Genomic DNA, 26243 nt, shown 5'->3' with positions numbered 1-26243 from the left:
CAGCTTGAAGCAGTGCTCCAAGACCAGTTCACAGAGGTAGAAAAGTGGATCTCAAAAAACAAACTCTTCCTAAACACTGACAAAACAGTCACAATGATCTTTGAAACGAGACCTAAATTACACAAATTACAAAATTATCATCTACGTATCACAACAAAATCCAATTGCACGCTGACCACAGTCCACTCTTTCAAATACTTGGGTATGCTGTTAGACCCTATAACTCATTCTGCCGCTTTGTGCTACAATGTAACTACAGGACCCACCATTGTGACATGCTAAAAGAACTAAACTGGCTGACGCTGGAATCCAGATGCACCCTCCATCTTTCCTGCTTTGTGTTTAAGAGCCTTTCTGGGAAGCTCCCACCCTACCTGAGCAGAATGCTCTCCCCAGCTATTCCCACCTCCTATAACCTCTGATTCAGTACCAGCATATTATTTAGCTTGTCTGAATACAAAAAGAAAGCAGCTCGATCCTCCTTTTCCTACAGAGCGCCACAGTTATGGAATGACCTCACGTACACTTTCAAACCTTCCCCAAGCCTAATATCTTTTAAGAGATCCCTCTCTACTTATCTCAAAACAGAATGCACCTGTCATGGTTGATTATATATTTCCTACCTGTTCTATGTTAAATTTTTGCATATATTGTGTATTATTATTGTTTTTGTATTTTATTGTACCCTATTGTAATCAACTGCAATGTTTTGTTATCCCAGGACATACTGGAAAACGAAAGAAATCTCAATGTATCCTTCCTGGTAAAATATTGTATAAATAAATATAAGACCAGCTTCACCTCTTTTTTTTTTAATTTTTATGCCTTCAATTTGTTGCCTAATTTTAATGGCTAGGGGTTCAATTGTGAGATCAAACAATAACAGCGAGAGCGGACAGCCTTGCCGAGTGCCTTTTTCCAATCTAATTATATTTGACTCCAACCCGTTTATAAGTAAACTGGTAGATGCCTGAGTACAAATATTCCTAATTAGATTAAAGAAGTTATTATTAAACCTAAACCGGTATAATGTGTCCAACAAGTAATCGTGACACACACGGTCAAACACTTTCTCAGCGTCGATCGCTAGGACCGCAGCATCAGGGTAATCTTTCAACAGACTTTTCTCAGTATTCTTGAAGTAATCATTAAGTAAAAGTAATTGTCTAATTTTGGAAGTCGAGCTACGGTTAGGAAGAAATCCTGCTTGATCTCTGTGGATAATTTCCAATATCCCTTTTTGAAGTCTCTTAGCCAGAATGGATGAAAATAACTTGTAATCAGTATTTGGGAGGGCAATAGGTCTATAAGATTCTCTTCTACAAGGATCTTTCCCAACCTTTAATATGAGGATTGTCTGTGATGCTACGAAATTAGCAGGGATTTGAGAACTTTCTGTATAGTAATAATTAAAAAGTTTAGTTAGATGAGGCGTAAGTGACGGCGCCAATTTTTTATAGAATTCGTTTGGCAATGCATCCAGCCCTGGAGCTTTATCCGATTTTAGTGACTGGATGGCTTGGTTCACTTCTAGTTCTGAAATTGGGGAGTTTAATTTAAGAATAAATTCAGAACTACAGCTTGGAACAGCTGTGTCCTCCCCAAATTTTACGCATGCTGCCATTTCCGAGAAAGTTGGAGAATAAATTGTTTTGTAATACTGATAGAAAAATTCAGAAATTTCTTTGGGTGAAGTAAATACATTCTTATTATCTTGTATAGATTCAATTATCGAAGATTGTCTGGAGTTTTTTTACTAGCTTAGAAAGTAGTTTGCCTAATTTATTGCCATATTTATATAATTTTGCTTGGCATTTTAAATCTGTATGTGCCGTTTGGGAGGTTAGAAAAATGTTGCGTTCTCTCTTTACCCTAATATATCTTCTCCAATTATCCTCCAAAGTAGAGCCCAAATATCTGTTATAAGCATTAGTTACCGCAGCTGTTACCTCTCTTTCTTTTAATCTAGAGTCTCGTTTGACTTTAGCCATATAAGCAATGATTTCTCCCCTTAACATTGCTTTCGCGGTCTCCCATATAATCGAGACACTAAGAACTGATCCAATATTGAGTTGAAAATATTCTCCAAGCTTAATTTTTAACCAATTTTTTAATTTTACATTTTTGTTCAGATATTTGGGATAGAAAAAGCGTGGCATACGTACACTAGCTTTCTCGCTTGGAATATCGAGCATTATAGGGGCATGATCCGAGACACAAATTTCAGATATTGAAGCTCTAATGCCTATTTTGTGAAGACTATCGCTTGTCAATATAAGGTGAATTCTTGACAATGACGTGAAAACTTTAGAATAACCGTTGTAATTTCTGGCGTCCGGATTCTGTACTCTCCATATATCTCTAACTGCTAGGTTTTGAGTGATAGAATTGAACAGTTTTGTTTCCAGATTATCTTTCTTTGTTTTCTTTTGAGATACGCCTCACCTAAGTCTATCCAGGGGATAACGAGGAGACATGTTAAAGTCACCTGCTACGATCATGTGCCCTCAGCCACCTGCAACATTTTAGCCTGAAGAGAGTCCCAGAATTTTAGATCAATTATATTAGGTGCATAGATGTTACAGATGGTAAATATTGAATTTGCAATTTTTAATTTTAATATTAAATATCTGGATCCGCTATCGTGAGTAATTTAACATAGGTTATTTTTTTCTCTAAAAGAATAGCAACCCCTTTTTTCCTATTTAGCAATGGAGTGAATAGAATCTCTGCCATCCATGAAGATTTTAACTTCATCGATTCCTCAGTATTTAAGTGTGTTTCTTGAAGAAATGCTATTGACGTGTTAAGCTTCTGAAGATGTGTTAAGATCGTTTTCCGTTTTTTGGGAGAAGCAATGCCCCCAACATTCCATGAAGTGAGTCTAATATCATACTTTTTTAATCTAACAAAAAGGAGGAGAGGCGAAGGGATAGAAAAAAAAAGAGCATACAATTTTAAAAAACTTTCTAATTTACTTCTATTATCTAATATGTTTCCTTCTCTTGATATCCTTGCTGAAAAGCATATCTAGATAGGCTCAGAAGCTGCTGATTGGTACATGCACATAGATGCCTCGTGTGATTGGGTAACCCATGTGCATTGCTATTTCTTCAACAAAGGATATCTAAAGAATGAAGCAAATTAAATAATAGAAGTAAATTTGAATGTTGTTTAAAATTGTGTTCTGTATCTGAATGAAATAAAAAATTAGGGTTAAGCAGCCTTCACTTTATCTTTATTCAGACAATAAAATAGACAGCATGCTTAAAAATGCTGCTATTTTATATGGATGATGGAACATTTCGAGCATAATAACCCTGAAATAAACTTTTGGGTATATATTACATTTCAGTGTAACATAAAATTTTGTTTGTAATTTAATAAATGATGTCTGTTGTGTACTATGTATGCACATTCTCAGATTAAAGGGACATGAAACCCAACATTTTTCTTTCATGATTCAGATAGAGAATACAATTTTAAACAACATTCCAGTTTACTTCTATTATTTAATTTGCTTCCTTCTCTTGTTATCTTTTGTTGGAAGAATTATCTAGGAAAGCTCGGAAGCAGCAAAGAACCTAGGATCTAGCTGCTGATTGGTGGATGCATATATATACCGATTGTCATTGGCTCACTCATGTGTTCAAGCAACCAGTAGAGCATTGCTGCTCATTCAACAAAGAATACTAAGAGAACAAAGAAAAATGTATAATAGGAGTAAATGAGAAAGTTGCTTAAAATTGCCTGCTCTATCTGAATCATGAAATAAAAAAGTAGCCTTCATAACTCTTTAAGCAATCCCTCACTTGTAATAAAAGGGGGGTTAAGGAGGCAAGTTACCACATTAAAAGACTATTTTTGTCTAGCCAAAGGGTTTTATATTTCTGTTTAATAAGAGGGAATTGAACCAAACACTTATCTATTATAATGGTCTTTTCAGACTGAGATGCATTGTATCACAATTCTGTCATAACACTAACCATGTTTTTTTCCCATGTTGTCACGTGATTTTTAACTTGTCTAATAGGGACATGAAATGAAAAAAAATCCAGTTTACTTCTATTATTACAATTGCTACATTCTCTTGGTATTCTTTGTTAAAAGAGCAGCAATGCACCACTGGGAGCCAGCTGAACACAGGTTACCCAATGACAAGGTGCATTGCTGCTCTTGGGTCTACCTAGCTATGATTTTCAACAAAGGATACAAAGAGAATGAAACAAATTAGATAATAGAAGTAAATTGGAAAGTTGTTTAAATTTACATGTTCTATATAAATCATTAACGTTGAATTCTGACTTTACTGTCAAAATAATACTTGAATAGTAAAGCATAAAAATATTATTTAACAATTCTTCCACAGAAGGATATTAGTATTACTCCCTAAAGCGTAAAGGGACATACATTCCAATTTTGTTCTTTCATGATTCAGACAAAGCATACAGTTTTACACAACTTTCCAATTTGCTTTATTATCTAATTTGCTTCATTCTCTTGATATTCTTTGTTGAAAAGCATATCTAAATAGGCTCAGTAACTGCTGTTTGGTGACTGCACATAGATGCCTCATGTGATTGGCTCACCCATAAGCAATGCTATTTCTTTTATAAAGGATACCTAAATAATGACGCAAATTAGATCATAGAAGTAAATTGGAATGTTGTTTAAAATTGTATTCTCTAGCTGAACCATGAAAGAAAATGTTTGGATTCCATGTCCCTTTAAGAAACAAGAATGTGGCAGCTCTGTGTCATTTTAAAATAATTTTTCACCAATTGCTACACATTTCTTGAATTGCTTTTATCCAATTCCAAAATACATATTTTATTATTAATTTCCTAGGCAAACCAGCAAAGACACAGGCTGTATTTCCTAGCTCCCCTCTCCTGCTTGCAAGTTGCAACGTCAGCCTCTAACAGATTTGGTTGTTTTAATATTGATGAGAAAGGTACCATTGATTACTCAGCACAGGAAGGAGAGTTTGTATTACAGGAGAGAGAATGTCACGTCCCATCATGTTTGCTTCTGTAATGAATGACTGAAAGATAATTAAAAAGCATTTGTGAAAGATGTGTCTTTTAGAATGACATTCAAGTAAACACAGACATTTAATATTGATGGGCCATTTCACCCCAAGCTGGAAAACATATGTAACTAAATAACTAGAGTATTATAGCTAATTGGTTGTTTAAACAGCAGGATGCTTTCAATAAAATGGAATCAAATTGTAAGAGGATTAAAACAACTTTAATCAGCAAATTAGGATAGGCTGACAATCCTAGTTTGCTAAGCCACTTTTCTTCCGCTTTAATTACATTTCATTAAGCTAGGGAAAATGTTTAATTAAATAAAATGGTTGGTGTTGAGTGTTGTCTTCTTTTACAACAGTTTGTGTATTTCCAAATATTGAGTCAAAAGATGACCTGGGGCCATGCCTCTAGCTTTAAACTAGTGAAACACGCAAGACCATCACATAGTGTACACTAAACATTAAGGGGGCATTTCATATTTCTATTCTCAAGTCTGACCTGATTCATTAAAGGGACAGTCTAGTGAAAATTAAACTTTATGATTCAGACAGGGCATGCAATTTTAAACAAATTTCCAATTCACCTTTATCATCAAATTTGCTTTGTTCTCTTTGTATTCTTAGTTGAAAGCTACACCTAGGTAGGCTCATATGCAGCCCTTGAAGGCTGCCTCTTATATCAATGCATTTGACAGTTTTTCACAGTTAGAGGCGGTTATTTCATGTGTGCCATATAGATAACATAGTGCTCACACGCATGGAGTTACTTATGAGAGGGAACTGATTGGCTAAAATGCAAGTCTGTCAAAAGAACTGAAATAAGGGGCAGTCTGCAGAGGTTTAGAAAAAAGGTAATCACAGAGGTAAAAAGTATATTAATATAACCATGTTGATAATGCAAAACTGTTAAATGGGTAATAAATGGATTTTAAAACAATATACATTCTGGAGTAGACTGTCCCTCTAAGAAAGCTCTTGAAAGCTTGCATTAGGTTAAAATGATTTTTTTGTCCAATAAAAGGTATAACTACTTACTGCAAAACTGTTGTTATTTTGGCAGTTGAATCAATTGACTTCTACTCCAATCAACATCACTATCATTCATATAAAAGAGAAGCTACAAGTCTTTTTTTTTTTAATTAACAAATATTGTAACATGTTTAGATGAAGTTATTTATTTCTTTTAGTTTCAAAATCAGCTTAAATATTTGTACACTAGGAATGATTTCACTGTGTGAAAACAACATTTGTATTCAGGAGAGAAGGTCTATTTTACAAAACTAAAGATTTAATGTATTTTAAAATGTCATATATGCAACAAAAAATGGAAGATTGACTCACATTTATGAACATATGGGTGGTCAAGGTTCAAATCCTGTGTACCTGTGTTTGCAGTATCTGCTGCTTGAGTTTAAGATTGCACAAGCTTGTGCAGTCGCAGTCCCACCTCAACCCCTCTGCTCTCACACAGCCATTTGTGAAAGAACAGGACATAAATAGAGCTTAATCATTTTAAACTGTATAAAACCTGACTGATGCAGACAATGGCTTCTTTAGGAGTTTGCTAGGACATGGTAGGCAGTTGGCACCAGTCCTCAAGTGTATAGAAAGCCACACATTCAAGGCAAATACTTTCTTACACATCCTTTACTCTAGTACACTGGTTTTCAAATCCGTCCTCAGACCTCCCTAACAGGACAGATTTTGAGGATATCTGAACTAGAGCACAGGTGAAATAATCAGCTGATTAGTAAACATAGCTATTTTACCTGCTCTCACCCAAGGTAATTCTGAAAATCGGACCTGTTTGGGAGGTTTGAGGATAGGTTTCAAAACCAGTGCTCTAGTAGCACTAAGAAAGAGGCAAAAGTGAGCAACATTGTGTTTGTTAACCCCCAATTTTCTAAAAACACCCCCTGGATAAAAACATCCTACTAGGCATCAGAAATGAGTAATATAAATATTGTTTTCTAAACTCCAAATTACTTTTGTTATGTACCAAAAAATAAAGTGTGGCCTTTTTATTCATGATAGAACAACTGATGCTTGGTGTGCAGTGAAAAAGAACAAAATCCTTTTGGCTTGTGTATGTGATTTGACTTCCAAAATGCTTTTTCAGGACTTATATCAATATACAAAGTACATTCCTTGTTTTAAGAAAGAGACAGCTTCCAAGTGGTCCTCAGTAAAGAAAAGTGCTTAGAATGACCATTTTAATAAAGATCAATACAAATGAAACTTGCATGATCATCTTACAAGAACTATATCCAAAGTTATTATTTCAAAGCTTCAAACAAAAAATATTAAATGACATTGGTCCATTAAGGGGAGATGATTGTTTTAAATGGATAAACCTTACCAGGAGATTCAATCTCATTCTACATTTTTTTTTTCTGTGTATATTGATTCCACTTGCCGTTTGCACTCTATTACTTTTCGAACTGTGGATTGCAAAATGTATTTTAGTTTCATTTACAAAATAATGTAGAGATTCAAACAGTTCTCATTTATTTCTTGCAAACAAATAACTTTGTCGCAATACCTTTCTGAGATTATAAAACCAATTGCAAATAGAAGAAAATGTTTAGTCATCGCAGTAAATGCAAGGTTGTTTACTAAAGCTTTTTATACATACCTGAAACTGATTAGAAGATTTAAAATGTCTTTTTACGTGTTGCTAATATAAAATCAGATCTGAGCAGTAGTCGACTTCATACGCCAGATTTTGAATTTGCGCTAGTAATGGGTAATAAATGAGAAAAAAAAGAAAATTCTCTAATTTGTGTGAGAATTTTATTATTGTGAGATTGCTTGCATATAACTACGTGTTTAACTTCTGCAAAGGGTTAAACACATATTCAGAAAAAAACATGAAAAAAATGTATAAAAGTAAAACCACAACAATTTGTTGATTGCAATCCATAAACAGCAGATGAAAAAGGGTAAAAAATGAATACAAAAGTTGGATACTATTGGCTCTAGGTGCCCCTAGGATATACATTGCATAAGACTATGTCACATATTCATCTAAGCTAGCCTGTCTCTAAATGGATGTTTTTTGTTTGGTTAAACACATAGTTAAAGTAAGCTCCGGAGAAGCAATGTACTACTGGGGCCTAGCTGAACACATCTGGTGAGCCAATGAAAAGAGGCAAGAGTAGTCACTCATCATCAGCTAGCTTTTTTGTGTAGTTTTAAAATGTGTATAATATGTTTATGGTTAGATATTTTATTACTGCTCAATGTTTTTTTCAACATAAAGTTCAAGATGGTACAAAGTGACAATAGGTAAAAATGTATTTTATCCCTTTTGTTTTTTAAATCAACCTAAATTTGGAAGTTTTGGGAAATGTGCTGGATACTAAATGTGGGGCAATAAAGTGTCTGATTGTAATAGTTAGGAAACAGTAACTCCTTTGCTGTTTTACCAAAAACAACCAAAAAACCACTAAGTTCCCTGTCATGATGACTCTTGACGTTATTCTGTATCTATTTAAATAGTTAAAAATACTTAGCTAAGTTTGATGGAGAGCTGCGCTAACTCGCTCCTCTTCTTCCCAGAGCCCTGACCGTGCTTACAGGAGGCTGAGTGTGGCAGCTCCCACGGCCAGCACTACAGAAGAAGATCCTTTAATGCAAGCCCTGGGAACTGCCGCACTATGTTTTCTGTTAGCGTGGCTGGGACTCTGTGAAGAAGAAGAGCAGATTAGCATGGCTCTCCAGACAAGTGTTTTAGTCTTGTGCGGAACATGTACAATTGTTTAAAGGGTCAGTCTAAACAAAAATAAAATTTATGATTCAGATAGAGCAGGTCATTTTAAACAACTTTCCAAGTTACTTTTATTATCAATTTTGCTTTGTTCTCCTGGTATTCTTAGTTGAAAGGTAAACTTAGGAGGCTTATATGCAAATTTCTTAGCCCTAGAAGGTCGCCTCTTATGAATGAATTAATGCATTTGACATTTTTTCACAACAAAAGTGTGCGTTAGTTCATGTGTGCCATATAGATAACATTGTGCTCACGCCTGTGGAGTTACCTAGGAGTCAGCACTAATTGGCTAAAATGCAAGTCAGGTAAAAATACTGAAATAAGGGGCAGTCGGCAGAGGCTTAGATGCAAGGTAATCAAAGTGGCAAAATGTATATTAATATAACCATGTTGGCTGTGCAAAACTGGGGAATGGGTAATAAAGAGATTATTTACCTTTTTAAACAAAAAAATGTTTTGGTGTAGACTGTCCCTTTAACGACAATTAATGTAAATGTCCATGAATTGTCAGTATTTGTCTTGTTTAAAATGAGACGAATACCAAACAGCATGGGCGACGAATATTTGAAGTACAAAGTATTCTCAATATTCTAAATGAATGATGCGGCTGAATCAAAAATGTCACTTGTGCACATGTCTAATAATGTTGTTGTTACTTAATATATGAGTGTGATGTGTTGTACTACTAGTATATGTGTGCACATATTATGTAGTATATGAATATGAATTGTGGGTATATGTAAGTATGTTAGTTCAATATACTACTACAAAAAGTAACAAAAACAATAGTGTGACTGGACTCACTACTGCTTTTACTAATGCAAAGTTACTAATATCATCTTTCAACTCACATGAGCAGTAATGCCACGTCAAGGCTTCAACCGTGTTACTGTCAAATCATTCCCCTTTCATTGCATTCACCCACATTTCATATCTCATTTCACACTAAAGTTTTACCACTTTCATCAACTCCTATTGAAAGTAAAGTTTGTGTGAGTAAAACCCGATGCTCCCTAACTTCCGGCATTCACTATATTGCAGTCAAGTTAATGTATTCTCCCCCCTAGACTTCAATGGAAGGCGCAGAAGAAAAAAATTAACACACATTGCTTGTGTGCTAAACCTACTGGAGCTATGAATATTTCACATTCCAATGTTGTTCACATACAGAACAATGTTATTTTTTATTGAAAATATACACAAACACATTTATATATATATATATATATATATATATATATATATATATATATATATATATATATATATATATATATATATATATATATATATATATATATATATATATATATATATATATATATCTTGTCCTATAGATATATAGGTATATATATACACTGTATATATATTTTAATTATCATTATCAGATGTATATAGAAATATATCATTAATAATAAAAATTATATTTTTTTCTATGTGAAGAACATAGAAAAGTAAAATATGTGTATTGCACTTTAGTTCTAACACGCACATGAAGAATTGTTAATTTCAAAGTGCATTTTTGAAATATTAACTATAAAATATCAAAATATACTAATAATAATTATTAAAATTATTATACATACTGTAAAAAATACACATATAGTCTATGGATTATTTAGAATATTCTACAGTATGTATAATGTTTTATAATTATTTTTAATGTTTTAATTTTTTATATTTAATATATCAAAAACACACTTTTTGTTCATGTGCACTAACCTGACAATCTGAAGCACGATACACATATTTTACATTCTTCACATAGAATTTTTTTAATTTGTATTATGTATATATATATATATATATATATATATATATATATATATATATATATATATCTTTACCTATATCTATAGGAATTATACAGGTATAGGTATATAAAGATATACATATATATATATATATATATATATATATATATATATATATATATATATAAAAGAACACTTTGTAAGTAAGTAGCGCACACATAGACTTTAGCAATATAATTTCAAAAGGTACCTGTATACCACTCACTGTCCGGTAACACGCTGGGGAGCAATTGGCTCAGAGTGTATGGAGATCTGCAGCTGTGGAGACTGAGCCGGTCTGTAGTCAGCATCTGAGTAAATAGAATATGTTCCAATGGATTGTCCCCACTTGTAGCGCAAAAAATCTCTCTCCAAAGAAAAGTAAAACTTCCTTTATTGTAGTATCAAAAGTAAAAACATGACAGCCTACACACGACTGTAATAAAGCACGTCTTTGGAGAGAGAAATCCCCATAGAGAGAGAATCATACATTTTTTCAGATATATAGACGATTTACTTTTCATTTTTGAAGGAGACACAGATCAAGTAAAAGATTTCTGTGCTTATTTAAATAATAACAAATGTGGGTTGAAATTCACAGGAGAAGAAAGTACGGAGTCAATAGACTTTCTAGATCTTACATTAAAAGCAGATGTAGAACATGAAAAAATAGTCTCTATACTTTACAGAAAGCCAACAGCAGGCAATACTACACTTTTATACAAATCATGTCACCCGAGACATGTGCTACAAGGAATACCAAAGGGTGAATTCATTAGGGCCAAAAGAAATTGCTCTAATGAGGAAGATTATAATAAACAGTGTAAAATTATTGAAGAAAGACTAAAACAGAGAGGATATAATGAAGGCACTTTAATTAAAGCAAAAGAAAGTGTTCAGCAAAAAACTAGGGAGGATTTACTAAAATATAAAAGGAAAGATGCAAAAAGAAGGGACACTGAGAAACCCAGGTTTATAACTACCTATAGTACTGATTTTAAAAACATCAGCAAAATCATTAAAGATACTGTACCTGTGTTATATTCAGATCCAGTACTAAAAATTATAATGGAAGAGGGTGTAGATATTATACCCAAAAGAGGAAAAACACTTTCAAACTACCTCTCTCCATCTAATCTTCCAACAAAACACAATAAATGCTGGCTAAAAGAGAGAAAGGGATTCTTTAGATGCAGGAGAAATATATGTAAAACTTGTAACTATGTCATTGAGGGCGATACTTTTTCTTCATCTGCTACCCAGCAAGACTATAAAATTAAGTATTACATAAATTGTTCAACTACACATGTAGTATATTTACTTACGTGTGATCTCTGTAAAATTAACTATGTAGGTAAAACCAAGCGTAGCATTAAAGATAGGTTTCTTCAGCACCTCAGATCAATAGAGGATGATGACACCGACACACCAGTGTCGAGACATTTTAAAAGTCAACATAATTCAGATGTGTCTTTATTAAAAATTCAAGGTATAGATCATGTTCCTCTATGGAAACGAGGAGGAGACAGAGAAGATAAACTTAACAAACGTGAAGTCTTCTGGATTTTCACATTAAAAACATGTAATCCATTAGGTCTCAATATGCGTAGAGACCTGGATCTTTTTGTGAATTAATATATACACAACAGCTTTTCTTTTAGATAAGGAAAAGGGGAGAAATAATATATGGCCATCATATAAGTCTTAAACAATAAATTATTTTTACATATATTGTAAACTCTAAACCTTACTCTAGAAATAAATTTAACATTTTTTGTATGACACATAGTGTCATATATAAATTACATCAAAGTACTACAGTTGAAAGACTGCAATCTTATCTAGTGGTATAAGATATACTTATGAGAAATGAGGCAAAGACATAAGGTAATTTTTAATGTATAAAAGTTAACATCATATTATTAATATACATGTAGAAGAGAAAAAATTCTTAATATATAAAAGTTAACATCATATTATTATTAATATACATGTAGAAGAGAAAAAAAATTCTGCAAATGTATTAAATAACTTTTTGAAACATGTTCTTCAACAAAGGATAGGCAGTAAAGAGAGAGTTCAAGCACACAGTGTCTAACATTTATAAATGTCTCTTTAAGAAAAGTGCTATAAAGCAGGTGTGATCAGGATTGCTTTCAAGCAGTGATCAAGTGCGCAACTGCACGAAACATGTCTGCATGTGGTTCAGATCACTGACACTGTGTTTTTATATTAAGTGCTTTATTACAGTCGTGTGTAGGCTGTCATGTTTTTACTTTTGATACTACAATAAAGGAAGTTTTACTTTTCTTTGGAGAGAGATTTTTTGCGCTACAAGTGGGGACAATCCATTGGAACATATATATATATATATATATATATATATATATATATATATATATATATATATATTAAAAAGTTAGCGCTCCACTTTTAATCTAGCCCATTGTCTTATAATGTCCAAATGTCCATATGTGTACCAAATAACAAGTAGAATTATACCCCTCATCATATTGTTAGATAGCTCTATATTAAAAGTTTACTAGTGTTCTCATATCAACAACTCCACCTACTTTTGGTCTATTAATGAGAGACCAGATTTGAAAATGCTCTCATCGTTACTAAGCTGGAAGTAACGTTATTCAGGTTGTTAGTAAACATTACTATAGAGGTTGTGTTACATCACTAAACCAGAAGTTACAAAATTTGCATCATAATTAAACATCCCCTTGGTAATGATCGTGCCATAGGTAATTGTTGTCATGACAACCTATATGATCCTATTTTTGTACGAGGTATTATTTGGTTTCTTACAGTAATCAACTAATAAAAGTTGATATATTGTGTAAGATTACAGCTCCCTCATGAGAGGAACATGGAAACAGTTATCACATTTACCACATTAAAGGAATAGTCTAGTCAAATTTAAACTTTCTTATTTAGTCCTATTATACTTTTTTCTTTGTTATCTTGGTATCTTTATGTGAAAAATCAAAAATGTAAGCTTAGGAGCCAGCCCGTTTGTGGTTCAGCACCTGAGTAACGCTTGCTGTTTGATGTCATTTAGACAGCAATCAACAAGCACTACCCAGGTGCTGAACCGAAAATGAGCCGGCAACTAAGCTTACATTTTTGCTTTTTTAAATAAAGATACCAAGAGAATGAAGACAAAATGGTAGTTGGAGTAAATTAGAAAGTTACGTAAATTAGAAAGTTGTTTAAAATTGCATGAAAGTTTAATTTTGACTAGAATATCCCTTTAAAACTAATTGTGTGATCACATGAAAATAGCTCCTTACCGTTATAAAATACCATCAAGGGCAGTAACCTGTTCACATGGACACAGCATTTGAGCTGTTCCCTAATAAGGTAGCACCCACATAGGAGGAGCAGCAGCAACAGCAATGGCTGTTTTGTTGAGTGCGGTGACAAAAAAACAACCAGATCACTGTACTGACTGACCACTGATTGCTTGGTCTAGTCAATCTTTATGAAGTTACTAGGAACATTAGTGTTATTTTTAAGCTGACCTACTGGTGGGAGGAGAGTTTAAATAATAAAGCAATGAACTACCCCTCCATACAAGGTCTAAGCCCTAAAGTCCCCAATAGAATGAAAGTTGAGAAAGATAATAATTTTTTTTTTACTGTGAGTGAAGCCTAGCATAAAATAGCACAAGGGTGACCTCAGACCAGACTCCTGTAACAGGAGGAGAATGGCAGTACAACTCTGTGAACTTGTAAGAAAAAAATCAAATAAATATCTTATGTAAATAAATAAACACAATGGGGCATATTTATCAAGCTCTGTATGGAACTAAAGACCACTGCTCCATAACTTGTCCACCTGCTCTGAGACCGCGGACAGAAATCAACCTGATCAAATGTGATCAGGTTGATTGACACCCCCTGCTAGTGGCCGATTGGCCGCAAATCTGCAGGGGTGGCATTGAACCAGCAGTTCACAAGAACTGCTAGTGCAATGATAAATGCCGACAGCGTATGCTGATGTGCGGCGGACATGATACGCTACTTTGTATCATATCCGCTCGCACATTGATAAATATTCCCCAATGTATTATTAAATTATGAATTAATGATAAACGAATATAAATATACAGGGTCAGACATGCATAACAAAGACAGTTCTTCTTTTGTTTAATGGAAATTGCAGCCACAGCCAGGTAAATGTTGTATTGTGTAACAGCAACTTTTAAGAAAACTAAAATCTTTCTCCCCTTTGTATATCACACAGACTTTTTTTTAAATGTAAGAATAATAGCAGCAAACAGTTAAATTTACTATCATGTTTTCATCTTGCCTTCTTGTCCTTCTGTCCCATATACTAACATGACAGGGGACAAACATATGAAAAGTGACAATAAGGATAAGTCTAATAAAAATACAAAAAATGTATTGCTAAAGTATTAACAACGTGTACCTTAAAGTATGGTAAAAACCTGGTAGAAAAATAAAAATAAAATAAGTCAAAGTAGGAATGCGGCTGTGCACTGGTCTGTGGGTTCCTTATCCACAGACAGATTAATGAAAAAACTGAAAGACACAAGGGAGACTACACAATCCTCTATTCAATGTAGTGTTTAGTCTAATAAAAATCACAACACGCTAGTATTTATATACTCACTAGACGTTACAATTCAACAAGCCCCAAAACGACAAAGATCCAAAAGGGAGTGCAGGATAACCATACAATCAGCGTCTCTGTTACAAAACAACTTGATAATTCCATTTGAAGTTCCCGGCTAGCGGCACCAGAGATCTAGCTGACGTCACACCAAAATCTCTCCTACGGAACGGCCCGGCTTTCTCAAGAGTGTGTAGTACTTCCTTCGAAGGAAGTACTACACACTCTTGAGAAAGATGGGGCATTCTACCGTTGAAACGCGTTGAGACTTTGTTTTGAAAGAGGATCCGTAGGAGAGATTTGTGTTGTGAATTTTATTGGAATAAACACTACCTTGAATCGAGGATTGTGCTGTCTCCTTTGTGTCTTTCAGCTTTGAGGCTAAGCCTAATGATGGTGCAGGGTCCAGGCACAGACCAGACATTGGGTGTACAACAATTGAATTTTTAAGAAAAAATGCAGAATTATTCAATGTGATACAATTGGATGGTTAGGTGCAGCCATGCACATTACACAAGAGAAGAGACTGTTTGTTTTAAGGAATTGCAGTCAGCCACAGCTGGTACCACGTGCATTTTCAGAAAACAAAATTGAATTATCTCTTCCTAAAGTGCCTTAAAAATCTCTGAAAAATGTTTTTTGTTTTATTATTTTTTGTTTTGTTATGTGTTTAGCTTGCATCAAATTACTACTACTGAACATCAGTGCAAAGTAAATAGAAATAAAATGTGTGGTAAAAGAGTTTGGTGTTAGACACCACTACTAAAGACAGACCACAACTCTATCTATATCCTAATCTTCCTGGTTTAATTTTATTTGATAACAGCCTGCTTCCAACAGAAATAAACACATTTGTTGAAAACTTGTTTGTTCATATTCGTTTATTTGTTGCCCGTGGTATTTGTTACTTGTATATTAACAAGTATCAAGAATAATAAAAAAATAGCATTTTCGTTCTGAAATGAATGTACATCTCTATCAGCCAAGTCTCAACATAATATAAAATAACAAAGTTTGCTGTTTTTTTTAAAGCTAAACTCCATCTGCCACTTGACTTATTTGGAGGAGTTTATCTGGGCTTGAGTACACAGCTGACAAACAGCTAGATTACGAGTTGTGCATTCGTCTTTTAACGCTGAAAATATGGTATTTTCAATGTTAAAACAGCAACACAGCCATTACGAGTCTTGTCGGTATAGGTGTACCGCAAGCCTTTTAGCCTGTAACGCAACATAAGTACCGCACTCTTAAAAATTACGATTTTTAATGGAATTCCCATAGCACTGCCATTACCAGTTTTGAGTTCTGGCTAAAAAAACTGCGTTACAGCCTAAAACGATAAGATCCGTAACGCCATCTAAAACCAGTAGTTATGAGTTTTATGCTACAAATCTGTTACATAAAACTCATAACTAAACTGCTACAAAGTGCACTAAACACCCATAAACTACCTATTAACCCCTAAACCGAGGCCCTCCCACATCGCAAACACTAAATTATACTTATTAACCCCATAATCTGCAGCTCCCGACATCGGCCCACTAAACGTTTTTATTAACCCCTATTCCGCAGCTCCCCGACATCGTCAGCGCTATAATAAACTTATTAACCCCTAAACAGCTGCCCTACCACATCGCAAACACTATTTAAATATTATTAACCCCGAATCTGCAGTCCGCCCACATCGCCCCAACTATACTAAAGTTATTAAGCTCTACACCTCCGCCACTATAATAAACCTATTAACCCCTAAACCGCAAGCCCCCACAATGAAATATACTAAATTAAACTAGTAATCCCAAAACCTAATGCCCCCCTAACTTTATATTAAAATTACAATTTCCCTATCTTAAATAAAATTAAAACTTACCTGTCGAATTAAAAGAACTAAGTTTAGACTAACAATTAAACTAATATAATTATTAAACTAAAATGAAACTAACTACCAATTAAATTAAACTAAACTACACATTAATAAATCCTAACACTACTCTAAAAATCACAAAAAAGACTAAATACAAAAAATAACAAACAAAATTATCAAAAATAAAAAAAGAATTACACCTAATCTAATAGCCCTATCAAAATAAAAAAGCCCACCCAAAATAAAAATAAAAAAACCCTAGCCTACAATAAACTACAAATGGCCCTTAAAAGGGCCTTTTGTAGGGCATTGCCCTAAGTTAAACAGCTATTTTACCTGTAAAAAAAAATACAAAGACCCCCAAACAGTAAAACCCACTACCCAACCAACCCCCCAAAATAAAAAAACTAACTCTAACAAAAACCTAAGCTAACCATTGCCCTGAAAAGGGCATTTGGATGGACATTGCCCTTAAAAGGGCATTTAGCTTTTACATGCTCAAACCCTAAACTAAAAAAAAACACTAACTCCCGAAGATCCACTTACAGTTTTTGAAGTCCCGCTTGAACGATCTTCATCCAGGCGGCGAGAAGTCTTCATCCAGGTTGCCTCTTCAATCTTCATCCAGGCGGCATCTTCTATCTTGATCCCGGTGGTGCGGAGCATCCTATTCATAAGGTTGCCGCCGTACACTGAATCTTCAATGCAAGGTACGCAATCCATGATGGAGTACCTTGCATTTTTATTGGCTGAAAAATTTGAATCAGCCAATAGGAATTAGAGCTGCTAAAATCCTATTGGCTGTTCAAATCAGCCAATAGGATTTAAGCAGCTCTCATTCTATTGGATGATAGTTTTTTTAAGGGTTTTTTGGGTGTTTGTTTTTTTTAGTTTAGGGTTTGGGCATGTAAAAGAGCTAAATGCCCTTTTAAGGGCAATGCCCATCCAAATGCCCTTTTCAGGGCAATGGGTAGCTTAGGTTTTTTAGATAGTTTTTTTTTTATTTTGTGGGTTTGGGGGGGGTGGAGGTTTGTAATGTTAGTGGGTATTTGTATTTTTATTTCACGAAAAGAGCTGATATCTTTAGGGCAATGCCCTACAAAAGACCCGTTTAAGGGTCATTGGTAGTTTATTCTAGATTAGGTTTTTATTTTGGGGTGTTTTTTTATTGGGTATTAGAATAGGAATATTTTTTATTATTTTGGATAATTTGTTTTGTTATTTTGTGTAATGTATTTTTTAGGAAGTGTTTGTTTTTTTTGTAGCAAAAGAGCTGTTAAATTAGAGAAATGCCCTACAAAAGGCCCGTTTAAGGGCCCCCAAAAGACCCTTATAAGGGCCCTTGGTAGTTTGGGGATGGGGGTTTGTATACTATTAGGGGGTGTTTGTTTGTTTTGTAGCAAAAGAGCTGTTTAACTTAGGGCAATGCCCTACAAAAGGCTCTTTTAAGGGCCCTTGGTAGTTTGGGGGGTGCGGGTTTGTATACTGTTAGGGGGTGTTTTTTTTGTAGCAAAAGAGCTGTTTAACTTAGGGCAATGCCCCACAAAAGGCCCTTTTAAGGGCCCTTGGTAGTTTATTCTAGATTAGGCTTTTTTATTTTGGGGTGTTTTTTTTTTTAAGGGTATTAGAATAGGAATAATTTAAATTTTTTTGGATAATTTTTTTTTGTAATGGTATGTTTTTATTTTTTTGTAATGGTAGGCTTTTTTGGTGATTTTAGTGTTTTTTTATTTTTTGTATTGTTAGGTTTTAGTGTAAGGTTGCTTAGGTTTTATTTATTTTAACTAGGTAGTTAGTAAATAGTTAATAACTATTTACTAACTAGTCTACCTATTTAAAATAAATACAAACTTACCTGTGACATAAAAATAAAACCTAAGATAGCTAACTAGTCTACCTAGTTAAAATAAATACAAACTTACCTGTGACATAAAATAAAACCTAAGATAGCTACAATGTAACTATTAGTTATATTGTAGCTAGCTTAGATTTTATTTTACAGGTGAGTATGTATTTAGTTTTAAATAATTATTAATTAGTCAATAATTGTAAATTTAATTTAGATCTATTTTATTTATGTTAAAGTTAGGGGGTGTTGGGGTTACAGTTAGGTTTAGGGTTAGGCTTAGGGTTAGGTTTAGGTGTAGGGGTTGATAGTTTAATTTAGGTTGTTGCAATGTGGAGGCTGGCGGTTTAGGGGTTAATAGGTTTATTTAGTGGTAGTGATGTGGGAGGCCAGAGGTTTAGGGGTTATTAACTTTAATATAGTGGCGGTGATGTTGGGGTGCGACTGAATATGGGTTAATAACTTTAGTATAGTGGCAGCGATATCGGGAGCGGCAGATTGGGGGTTAATAACTTTATTTAGGCGGCGGCGATATCAGGAGCGGCAGATTAGGGGTTAATAACTGTAGGTAGGTGTTGGCAATGTCGGGGGCGGCAGATTAGGGGTGTTTAGACGTAGGGTTTATGTTAGGGTGTTAGGTTTAAACGTTAGTTTATTTTTCCCTATAGACATCAATGTGGCTGCATTACGGAGCTTTTCATTCCGCGATCGCAGGTGTTAGACTTTTTTCTGACCCGCTCTCCCCATTGATGTCTATGGGGAAAGTGTGCATGAGCACGTCAAAACAGTTTTTGATGCGGTATGGAGCTTAAAAGCAGCATATTGCCAGCACAACCCGGCTTTTTTAAAACTTGTAATGGCTGCGCTATAGTGGATTAAATAACGCAACTTTTGTTGCGTTCGTTAATTTCCCTATAGAACTCAAAACTCGTAATCTAGCCGAGATTGTTTTGCAGTTCTTGTCCATTAAAGCAAAATTAGAGAACATTTGTAGCAGGGGTAGCCTTGAGAAGTCTGTAAGGTGCTTTTCCAGGTCTGAGAATGTGAAAATCTTTAAGGTTCAAAGCTAAATTACAAGAAAAGGGGCAAAACAAAAAATAAAAGTATGTTGCAATTTTCTTTTACAGCCCATAACATCATTCTATACTAAAATCTCAAGGAGTTGAATGTACCTTTTAAAATGATGTTTATATTAATTGAGTACTAAAAACTAAAAAACTGCATACATACAGGATGAGTGATGAATAATGGTTTAGCACTAAATGCGTAAACAGGAGATTCCAATAGTCCTTTACATCGGTGAGATAAATGATATAAAGTTTTATCTGTTTTTTTTCTCTTTCTTTAGCCCTTACTATTTTATCTCCATGGGATGAAATCACCAATAAATCAAAAACTTTAAAGGACAAGCCAGAGTGACAGAACTCTAAAATTCCTCTAGTACACACAGTAGTTTTTGAATAAAAGTTATACCTATCACTTTAAATCTTAGTGAAATGATTCCTTAGAATAATATAGAAATCAAATAATTTTTCACCTACCAGAAAGCTCTTCAACTTCTTCCTGGAAACAGTAAATCGTCTCTAGTCTCAATCTCTCTCTCACATTGTTTTACACACATATTTAAAATGTATTTCTCTCTCTATTAAAATGCTAAGTAGTAAGATTGATAACAGAGTATTGGACATTTGATTTGTAAGAATAAAAATCTGGGGGGCGGAGTTAGCGACTGAACTGTGCAGACGTGCATGTGCTGAGCTCCTGAGCCCTAAAACCATAAAACGCTATATAAGGATTTATTTTTTGGGTTCCTTTGCCCAACTTGCTATCAGAAGCACTGTGGACACTAAATAGGGGCAAAATATTATACCCAAATTGACCTTTTGGGCTCCCCTACGCAGAAACTCTCTGCTGCACCGCTGCGGTACACAGACCAGCCTTTCACCGCTCATTGCCGAACTTGCCAGAGAGGTACCCCGAGTGAGACTGCCGACTCCCTTACCACCCAGACCAACTGGCCTGCCTCTCGTGCCACTAACGCCACTTACCACCAGCAACGGACAGACTTCTAACTGGTCCCGCAGCTAGTGCGGCAGCTCTCCACCTACTCCGGAGGGTCGGGGCTCCGCTCCGGAGTAACAGCTCAACCCGCCTTAGCCTGCCCAGCCTCTGATAGAGCCTCATCCTACCGCATCACTCCGGAGGGTCGGGGATCCGCTCCGGAGTGCTTCGCTGCTGCTCTCTCCCACGCGAGTGGGGCTGCCCGGCATTTGGGAGCTCTCCTGAACTACCTCTGAAATACCTGAAATTACCGGACCTGTGGTTGACCACTATACTGATCATCCCTACCTCCCGGTGGGTTCGGTGACCCTGAAGATCTGCCAGATTTCTGTGGTCCCTGGGGACCAACCGCGATCCTTTTCCAGCAGGCCTTAAGAAAAGGCGCGAAGACCCGCCATCTTGGGGCCCTCTCACCTTTACAGCTCCTCCGCAGAGTGCCCGGCGGTTTACACGGCTCACGGCCCCTGAGATATACTATCCATCAGCTTTTTCATAAGTGCCCCACTGCAAGACCGGGTAAGAACTAGCTTGCTCAGCTGACATCCTTCTCTATCTCCTCTGATCCCGGTGAGTAGCCAGCATACATGTAACTTTGTCACACGGCAGCAGATACAATAAGAAGCACCCCTGTTATAGAGACTTTTCTCTCAACCATTCCTTCCCAAAGAAAGTAACTTTGCTGGGACTTACTCATTACCCACGCTAAACGGAACTTACATCTGCCACACATTTAATACTGCTTGCTGGGAAAAGTTGTACTCTCACATACACCTAAGGCCACACTTTATGCAGAAGAACTTCCAACTATCAGTGTATTGTTGTTGTTCATTTATTGCTGCTGCGTCAGCACAGGTGTCCTTGAGCATCAGCTTAAGGTGGAGTGTTATTTTAATCTGCCTAACAACCTTAATCCTTTTCAGGCCCTTAGACATCGTAGATATACTGGGCACACAAAATTGCAACTAATCGCTGCTCTGCCTTACCGCTTGCCTAACTGCTATTTTTCCTTACAGGTTGCTCTTCTCATAATTAATTTGTATTGTGTTTAGATATATACGTATAGCTGAGCTAGAGAAATCCCTCAAGACTCACCCTTTCCGGCCTGGCTTGTCCAGGCTGGTCACCTCCACTTCCCTTTTCCCCTTCCCTTGGGTCGTATCCCTCTTCCCCGAGTCGAGAGGGAATATTGATTTCTGGTGCAGTTAGCCCCACAACATTGCTGATGGAGTAGTGTATGCTAACTACCCCTCATAGCAGCACAGGCCACAACAATTCTGTTTTGATGTAAAATATCCTTTAACTATGTAGGTAGCTCCTTGATGCCGTGACCCCAGTCAGCCTGATTTAAGCAGACCACTATAGTGCTATCACTATCCTCAATTTTGCTGAATGTCCATGCAGAGCCGAAAAATGCCCCAAACTTTCAAAAGAAAACAAAAGCCCTCTAATACACCTAAACGTACAGTAGTGGATCATTTCAGTAAACCCCTCTCTAGATCCCTAGCTGGCACAGATGAAGAACTCACAGATGTCAGTGATTCTGCTGAAACCCCTAATGAGACTGCCCTGCTCCAATCAGTGGGGCGATCCCTACGCACTGGTCAAGAGGTTAACAACAACCTTATGGATTCTATTACCACACTCTTGGCCTCTCACCACGACTCCCTCTCTAAGAAATTCGAGAAGAGCCATGCAGATCTGAAACGTGATATAGCTTCTATTGGAGAACGCACTGACACCATTGAACGTAAGCAAGAAGATTTAATGATTGACCATACCAACCTGCTTGGCTACTCTCAGTGCCTAGCTGAACAAATTTCCGATCTAGAGGTCAAGCTAGCCGACCTCGAAGACCGCACCCGACGCAATAACATCCGAGTGAAGGGTATTCCGGAGTCTGTCCTCCCTCAGGACCTAGACAAATACCTACGAGAGTTTTTCACCACTATTGTTGGCCCAGAGGAAGGTCAGGAAATGCTGATTGATAGGGCACACAGGGCACTGAGACCCAGGTCAGCAGAAGGAGATAAGCCGAGAGACGTTGTAGCGCGGCTACACTATTACACCTTTAGAGATAAATTACTCCGAGCATAAGTAGGTGGCAGAAACCTCCCAGAACAGTACTCTGACCTACAAGTCTATCAAGACCTCTCCCCACACACTCTCCAACTAAGGCGCCACTATCAGCCCTACACTAGATTGTTGAGAGACAAAGCCATAAAATATAGATGGGGATTTCCTGTTAAGCTTCACGTCACTAAGGATGGCCACCAATATACAGTATCCACTCCACAACAAGCTAGAGAACTCATGCAGAGGTGGGAATTGTTACCACCAGATCCGCCTGGAGATCATCACGACAAAGATCCCACCAGAGGACTGAGAGCCTCGGCCCCTGAGTGGCGGCCCCTTCCCCAGAGACTAAACAACACCCAGAAGAAACATCAACAGCGATCGGGCCAGACCCCATCTACCAGTAGTGCCACTGATGAGCCTCACATAACTTAAGATCCCCTTTACTAAGCTCTTCCTCCCGCACCCTGTGTAGGGAGTTACTGCACTTTCCTTTGAGAGTTTAGATATCCCCTCTAGGGGCTATCTTCCCCCTCTAAAGCCACCTTCACGACTGCTCATGGATAATTTCAGCAAAATTTTGTTTATCAGGTTTCTCTACCTTCATATTTCAATTACTACCTTAGAGTGTCAAAATGATATCATTGCTATTGATTGTGGATTGTTCCCTATTCTGATAATATATTCAAACATACTGACATTTTAGAGAGTTTGCTTTCCCTAAGCTTTGCTCTATCCGCAAGTTGACTGCCACGCATCGTAGGCGATGTGGGGCCTGGGGTGTAATTAGACGAAGCTTGACTATAATTTAGTCGTATCACCACCTAACTTCGTCCTCCCCATGCTCCCCTCGCCACGCTGAAGTGTCACCCAAGTGTTGATCTGTTGGGATACTACCCCTGCGTTGATTGTTATGTATTTACAGTTTTACCAACCGGTTCAACAGTAACGTAATTTGCTATTATTCAGGATGTCTTTACCGCCACTGTTTATGGCTTTTTCGCCATTCCCAAATGCATATTCAGAGGTCCTGAGAACTTTGTAATGTCACTATTGTTTGTTTTTCTTTTTTTTGTCATTTTATGTTTCCTTTCTCTAGGAATTTAGCTCTTGTCATCTGAGGGCTGCCACACACTATGGGTGGTGGGGAATGCGGGGGGTGATCAGACGAAATTGGACTTCGATCCACCGTTTGTTACTATCTGACTTCGTCCTCCCCGCCCTCCCTTCACCACGTTATAGGGTCTTGCATGAGCTCCATTCTTATCATATTACCTTTACCAATGATTGTTATTTGTTTATAGTTTGATTGCCATGTTTAGGTATATTGAATTTCACCAATGCTCGACCTATCTTGAGTTATGTATTTACTATGCTTGAACCATCACACACTCCAAGTAATAAGATCTATTAGACACCGGTAGAAGAACCCCAATGCTAGTTTAGATCAGAAGCACGAGCCACAAATGGCTGACTGGGGTTAGGCCTCACACTTGGCCTCCCCCCCACCTTGATAGTTGTGTTTCCTTGCTATCACTAGCAAGAGCACTCATTGAGATAGTGTAATATACACATCACACTAAATCTTGACAGTCTTTTTGACACTATACATTACCCTTAAGTAGGAGAGCGAAGCTTATCTTCCTTTCAACACCTTATCTACCTCCTTCCCCACAACTACTCCCCCTCCTGCAACCTGCTTTTCCCTCCTTACCCCCCCCTCCCTTCCCCTTTACCCAAAAGAGACCTCTACTCTGCGAACCCTATGGCTCCTATCACTATAGCCACCCTGAATGTCCAGGGCTTAAATTCCCCTACTAAGCGAAGTCTCCTGTCCAATTTTTTGAATGCCCATAGATTACACATTGTTTTTCTCCAAGAGACACACTGGAATAAAGAACTTAGACCTTATCGTAACCCAGCTCACTATCCCATATGTGAAACTGCATCCTTCACGGAAAAAAAAAGAGGAGTAGCGATCCTACTTCACAGAGATGTCTGCTGTACTACGGAGTACATAGAACGCGACCCCGAAGGTAGATATCTGATTTTGATTTGTACCCTAAATGGTATCTTATATACCCTGGCTTCAATCTATACCCCAAACGTTAAGCAGATACCCTTTCTGAGAAAGTTTCTAAGGAGATTGAGTGAAGTTAGGAGAGGCCACCTGTTGATAGGAGGGGACCTGAATTTGGTTTGGGACCCCATCTTAGACAAAAAGACTCCTAAAGCTTATCCTACTGACCGCAACCTTAATACTCAATCCAATGCACTGCGCAAGCTTATGTACCAACATGGTCTCTACGACATCTGGCGCTGCCTCGCCCCAACTGACAGGGACTACACCCATCACTCTAAACCACACAACTCCTACTCCAGGATTGATTACTTGCTTTGTGACTCCTGGACGTTAGACCAATTCTGCACCCCACGTATACGACCGTGCCCATGGTCTGACCATGATTTGGTAAGTGTTGGATGCTTGGAGTTGCGCCCCCCCGACAGTAGGCCCTCCTGGAAACTCCCAGACCACTTTCTCTCTGAAACAGAAATTCCTCAAATTATTGAGACCGTCTCAGACTTTCTAAGACTCAACGACACGGGCGACACAAGTCAGGAAATACTGTGGGCCTCATTTAAAGCCTATCTTAGGGGTCACTTTATTAAAATGAGCTCAATCCAGAAGGCTAAAAACAAACTCCCCCTTGCAAAATTATATGCTGAATTGAGGCAAACCGAATTGAGTAACAAAAATGCTCCTTTGCCTACCCTAGCTGAACAGATAGGTTCCATCAGAGAACAAATCAACAAGAGAGAGCAGCTTCGGGTCCAAGCCAATCTAGTGAGACTTAAACAGTTATATTTCTACAAAGGGAATAGAGCTGACAGGTTACTTGCCCGTAAACTTCGAGACCGTGCGGTTCAAGCTAGAATCCCCCGGATAACCACACCTGCGGGCGTAGTTCGTTCTCCAAAAGCCATAGGGAAGGCATTTGCTGCCTATTACACATCCCTATACAATTTAAAAAATGAATCCTCAAGGATTGAGGTAGACAGACTGGCTATCCAGCAGTTCCTGGCAAAATTAAACCTCCCTTCTTTGAATGTAGAATCAGTTGATGATCTACTCGCCCCGTTCGACATAGAGGAGGTAA

This window comes from Bombina bombina, chromosome 1 (assembly GCF_027579735.1).
Source record: "Bombina bombina isolate aBomBom1 chromosome 1, aBomBom1.pri, whole genome shotgun sequence".
Taxonomy (NCBI): Eukaryota; Metazoa; Chordata; class Amphibia; order Anura; family Bombinatoridae; genus Bombina; species Bombina bombina.
This window is presented reverse-complemented; position numbering follows the sequence as displayed.